Below are 6,556 nucleotides of genomic sequence, written 5' to 3'. Positions count from 1 at the left end.
TTCAAAAATCGACCTTTTCAACATACTATGCATACACACACAAACATAATATACTATGGGACACACTTTTTATTTAGGATGGATAGTATAAACAAGCAGGGCTAGTTTTTCGACGTATCTAGACTTTCATATTAGATACCTGTTGCCAAGGCTGCATTCCAGTTCATTTCTTATGCGCTTCACTCGCAAACTTCCCTTTGTCTTCCCTTACTTGGATGTACATCACTGATTACGTTGCATGAGTGCCCACTACGGCAGAAAACCCTTGGAATGGTCTGAACTGGAACATCCTAAGCCTTGATCATTTAGAATCTGCTATAGAGTTGGTTTATTGTTAAAGTTTTCCCCATTACGGGAATTTGTTTGGAGCAGCATTCTGTATGTATATAGGTATGCTTGGACAGGTAAATTTATCCAGTTATAAAACAGGGGATAACTTTACGTATGGGGACAACAAATTGGATTTCTATGAATAACATCCTTTTGATTTTGTAGATTCATCTAGAAGTGATTATTTTGCTGTTCTAGTAAGTATATTCTTTATTTTTTCCCCCTTTTTTATATTTATATATTTATATTAATTAAATGATTTCTATTATCTTTTTGCATATTCAGATCATACATTAAACTTATTTTTTTTCAGCATATAAAGAATGTGTCAAAACAACAACATGAATTAAATAATATAACTTGATGCTACATGGATCAACATCTTCAAACAATAAAAAAAAAATTAGTCCTGACAGTTGCTTGGCTTTATGAAAGATACTACCAGAGATGCCAAGAGTAAAGTGTCAGAAATGCCCAACAGTTCCACATTAAATAATGGATGAAGAAACACTTTAAAGAAACTATATACTGCCATGGAATAAGAAAAACTGTTTATTTGTACAATTTCTTCCTCCAGTTCCCCCTCAGCACAAGTAAGAGAAAACGTGATTTCTAAAAAAGGACTGGTTCCATGTTGTGTTTCCTGACTCATATAATGACAAATCAATCACATTCAACAAAAACTATCTAAGTATTCCTTTTAAACAATTGCCCTTAAAACTCAATATGGTCTCAACAAATCATGTTCATTTAACACAATCTTATTATTAAAATTATTACTGTAAAAGCAAAAAGTGTTCCATCAATACGCGTTCTACCCTACTGATTAAAAACAGCCTGCTTTATATTGTAGTTACATTAAAATTCAATGAACTGTTACTTGTCATGAGTTTTAAACATTAAATTACAATTTCAGCATCTGAAGAAAACGTGGAAACATTATAACATTTATGTGAATGTCATGCCACAAAACAACATGATTAACATCTTTAACAACGTTATTCTGATTCAAGGGTTTTCTTTTTCCAAGAGTATTTTGGATAGATGTTGTGCAACTCCCATTACATTTCCCTGGTCAAGACCTAAAAGTTGTGGTCTGTAGGTCTCCTGGAAGTTGGCCACTGTTAGTTTTGGTGAAAGTTTTAGACAAATGCAAAAGTAAAAGAAAAAAACCTGTTTGTGGTGCAAAGGCTAACATACACAAACATCCATTTCCTTTAAAGTTATCTACCTAAATATTAAAAGCTGTAAAGCTCAGTCAAAACACTCATTAACTACACCCACACAGGCCGAACAAGTTTATTTCAAAGCTGATCATTTGCAAGCGAGTGTTGACTGAAAGCATACAGGAGCCTATACATCAGTAATATGGACAGTATCTTTTTGTTTTTTCTACTTTTGCTTCCAGTAGCTGCTCCAAAAGGTAAGATTTTAAAAGAATTCTACAAAAGCATTTTTTAAAAACTTTGTTTTATTTGTTTACATTTTTGTAAATGTTGTTAGGTCTTATAATCTGCTTTTAGATATATCTTCTCAAACAAATTCACTACTACTATTTTTACATGTAACTTGCATGCTTAATTAATAACTAAAAACAAAAAAAAACAACAACCAGCATCCAAAATATAAACTTAAAACCTTAAGCCTGAAAAGAACATACAAACCGAAATGTAAATGAAACGAAACAAAATGATTAGTATAGAAGTTTTTTCCGTTGAAATTTGTCAAGCAAAAATTTGACTAATTAAAAATGCACGTTATGAAACTTCAGTAAACTTCAACATGGTTCTTTTTCACTTTGACTAATCTGCGTATTTAGACTTAAAATTTCCTGTTTGCACAGAAACTGCCGGTTATGAATAACTTCACGAGTTAGCTTGTTTAGAAAATCTTGAGATAATGAAAAATATCTAAACTTATTTGGCTTGCTGCCCACATTAGAAAGTTTTGAGCATGAGACACACCTCTGTTCTGAAGAAACAATCACTGGCAGGGTTGTGCAGAGACCTTTGGAAGGGCAGGTGCTCACAATATAAATGGAACACAGCTTTTAATAGAGCTGTGCTCCTTGCTGATACGTGTATCAAAACAGATGCTTCTGTACTTATAGCAGCAAATGTTGTGACGCAGTTCTGAAAAACAAACACAGAACAGAAAAGACCATTTTAAGTTTAAAAGTTACATTTTTTTTCTTTGTACCTTTTAATTACTCTGGAATTAGAAACTGAATTATTATTATTATAATATTATTGAGTTTACAGGGTTATAGTGGTTTTGCTGTTGTAAACGATACTGTTGTTGTTTTCTGTCTTATTTAAAAATAGAATTCTATTCTAGGCTAATCCTGTTCTGAATTTTTTTCTTTTCTTTTTTTCATTTTTGGAATGATGATAAATAAAAAACAAGATTTTATAAGTATAATTTGGAGGATGAGGAAAATCAGTATAAGCCTGCTTTGTAAGTGTTGGGATAATTATTTTAATGCGCTCTATGTTTTTTAAAATAAATACTGTAATAATGTTCAAAGTATTAATAGTTTTTAGTCAGATAACATAAAAAGACAAGATCCCTCGACGCCCTTTGAACTTTTCTCAATCAAACAGCAAGAACAAAAGAGAACAGGCACCTTTGTTTATATTGCTTTGTGTAGAACATAGTTAGCTGCATTTTTAATATTTAATAAATATTGAATTTGAATATTTATTCGGGCAGGTATGTTCACATAGAAGTTTCTAGATTTTCTAGAAAAAAAATTGCAGGGCACCTTTGGGCATCAAGGGGAAAGGGGCAGGTGCTCAAGCACCCACCGCACCCTCCTCTGAACGTGCCTGGTCACTGGAGAGCATTTTTATGAGCCTTTATATATTCTTTAGAGATTAGATAAGCATGCTCATCTCTAACGTTATTATAATTATAAAATTCAAACTTTAATTGTAAACACAGTTAAAAATTTTAAGTTTTGTTTTTGTTGTTACAATTACAATCTCCTGTTATTGTATCACAGGCTCTCATTCTTTGTGGGTGCTAGCAACGTACATTAAAGGAAAAATGCCCATTTCCTGAATTTAGCTATGTAGCGATGCTGGATGATGTCAGAATTATGTATTATAATGGTGAGATGAAAAACTCTCCATCCAAGAGGAAATACAACAGCTGAAGACGATGTGTTTGATTCAGATGTTCTCCTCACAATAAGTGACTACATGCGGTCCTCTTTTATTAACAAATGGGAAGTCGCAACAAAGAATTTAAACAAAACTGATGGTAAGCATTATACAAGACTGTATGCTTTAATAAAAATATTAAATACTATAAATTATTATTATTGTTATTAATATTTTGTGATGAGTAAATAACAAACAAAGATTTGTGCATGTAATGGTGTAAACACTACCTTAAAACTAAATCTCTCTATTAAAGGTGTTCTTGCCCTTCAGAGACTGGTCTTGTGTGAGCTGAGAGACAATGGTGAACCGGGACAAATGATCACACGGGATGCTGTCAGAGGATCCACCACTGATGAGCTGCTATATGTTGACAAGAATTTCACATATCAGGGTACTTTTTATGTACTCGGCCCCAGTGCGGAATATGCATCTGAAATCAGTATGAGGCGTCCTGAAGTTTTATACCAACCCATTTTGCATTAAAACACTCAAGGGTTACCTTAAAAAAAAGGAGGACTCAATCTATAGAAAAAAGGTACGATTAATGACTTCTAGCCAAAACACTGGTCAAGAACAAGTGTTCTCATTTATATTTAGCATTTTTTGGACCAATATATGTTGAAATAATAATAATCTTTCTCTTACTTTTTTCCCCACAGTGAAACCCAAAGTCCGGCTCATCCAGAAAGAACTGTCTTCTGGGTTTCATGTGAGTTGTTTGGCAACAGGATTTTACCCTCGTCACATCAACCTGACCCTGTTCAGAGATGGGCAGCCTGTATCTGATCATGAGATCACTGGAGGAGATCTGCTGCCCAATGCTGACGGGACGTACCAGATGAGGAAGAGTCTGGAGATCAGTGCTGCAGATAACACAAATACACCCTGCTCTGTCACACACCTCAGTCTGGACAACAAACGGGACAGATTTATTTAGGTAATGAGCTCTCTTACAAAAAAATAAAAATAAAAAATAAATAAATTCTAACAATCAAAACAAAAATAAAGTCAGTCTCTCAGTCTGTGGTTTATGTTTCAGAGTTTGATCACGGGGAACCATTTAAATCAGTGATTGCTTCAGTTCTGACAGTCTTGGCTCTGATGTTGGTAATTGGAGCTGCAGTTGCTATAACTGCATGGAAAAGACGACGTGCAGGTATGACAAGAACTGAAAAAGGTCAAAAAAAAGGAAAGGAAAAAAAAGCATGAAGAAGTTACATTTTGAAAACAAATCAAAACCAATAATTCCTTTTGTCTTTCTTTTGTTAGATTCAATTAAAAATGAGTATTCTACTGCTTCTAGTAAGTACTTCTAGTTATTCTGAGCTATTTGTTAATTTACAACAGAAGAAAAACACAGTACACTCATTAAACAATACATTTCATTTTCAGCGATACTTTTTTATTGTAATACAAAATATACTTTATAATAATAATGTTTATACTAATATTATTAACTGCATGTTTAGGTTGTCTAAGTTAAAGAAAACTAAGCTTATATTGTTAGCAGCAAGTTTATTTTTTGGTTGTTTAGGTAGACTAAACTAAAGCTATGTAATCTGTCTGAACAATGTATGTAGTGACATCTGGTGGAATGAGCATTTGTATTACCCAGTTTTTCCTTTTTCAGAGTGTTCAAAGTTCTATTACTCAATAACAGTAAGACTGCAGTGATTCTGAGGTTCATTTTTTCCCCCCGATTTTTCTGTTTTTACTTTCAATAGCTGCTCCAAAAGTTATTTCAAAAGACTTTCAAAAAACATGTTGCAAACTTTAATTTAATTTTTCTTGTACTTAGAATTTGCACTGCAAATATCTCCTCAAACCAAGATTTACTTCTGCTTCTTCACCGTACCTAATACTAGAGCATTAGCAATGAAAGAAGCAAAAAGAAACAAATGTAATGGAAGATCACAGATTACCTACCAAATAAATCACAATAGAATAATATATTAACATAAAGCCTGAAAAGCACATAAATGATAACCAAACAATTATTTTATGTGAGCTTATACAAGTAGAATTGAAATTGCTTAGATTCGATAATAGCAGTATTTTTAAGTATTTTAAAGCATGTCTAGAGTCTTTAACATTTTTTTTTCATCTCTGCTTGCTTAATGTATGTATGTGTTTCTACAGGACTGATCAGCTAAAGAAAAAATAAAAAAACACGTATGAAACACCAGTACACTTGGTTCTTTTCACATTGTTGAACTGATTGACTTTATTAAATGTAGGAGAAGGCAGCATCATTCAGGTAACACGTCATGTCCCTAGACAAAACATGCTAGATTCATTCAGACTATAACAATCTATTAATACATATATTCTGTGCATTTTTTTCTTGTAGCTTCCTCTACTAGTGACTACTCTTGTGCTTCTGTCTTGTATTTTCTGTATAGTTTGGTACTTTATACAATTTTTTTCTTTATCTTGCTTTACACCCATTATTAGTCCTTGCATTCCAGCATAATATGACTCATTAATTAGCTTGAAGAATAAGAACAATATTGATTTTAAAAAACAAGGTTTATTGGTAAAGTAACAAAGATTTATTTCTGTAATATAAAGTGGAGATAATAATACTAATATTTATCAATAGAATGAAATTGCTAGATTCGATAGAATAGCAGTTATTTTCTAATCAATATTTCACTTCTAATTTCAGTTTTCAGCAACTAACGACAAAGCGGCGGAGATAAAAAACATAATTAGATTCTCATTTTTATTACAAGGATTTTCATCAACAAGCTCAGATGAGTCAGATTTAGTGATGGTGTTATATATCAGAAAAGTATGTCTTTTTATTGCAAAGTTTTGCTATTTGACATCTCTTTCCTTGCCATCAAAGACAAAAACTTTGATATTTTACGCAATCTGAAAATGGGCACAGATTAGGTAGAACTTGTTAACTCAAAAAAAAACTCATCTCAAAATAAAATAGAAAAAAATAACAACTAATAAATAACTAAAAGAAACAACAACATCTTTTTGTATTTTCCAAAGTTTGTAACCTTAAACAGCCTGACATAACTCAGATGTTCACACTGTCATATCCA

General features: G+C 32.3%; 1 pseudogene; it reads left to right on the top strand.

Annotated features, from left to right (window-relative positions):
• The first annotated feature begins 1,657 nt into the window (after positions 1-1,657).
• LOC109059434 lies at positions 1,658-4,840 on the top strand (annotated as a pseudogene).
• The last annotated feature ends 1,716 nt before the right edge of the window (positions 4,841-6,556 follow it).

This window comes from Cyprinus carpio, unplaced genomic scaffold, assembly GCF_018340385.1.
Source record: "Cyprinus carpio isolate SPL01 unplaced genomic scaffold, ASM1834038v1 S000000443, whole genome shotgun sequence".
Taxonomy (NCBI): domain Eukaryota; kingdom Metazoa; phylum Chordata; class Actinopteri; order Cypriniformes; family Cyprinidae; genus Cyprinus; species Cyprinus carpio.
The sequence above is the reverse complement of the archived record's forward strand: the minus strand, read 5'-3'. Positions and strand labels throughout refer to the sequence as shown.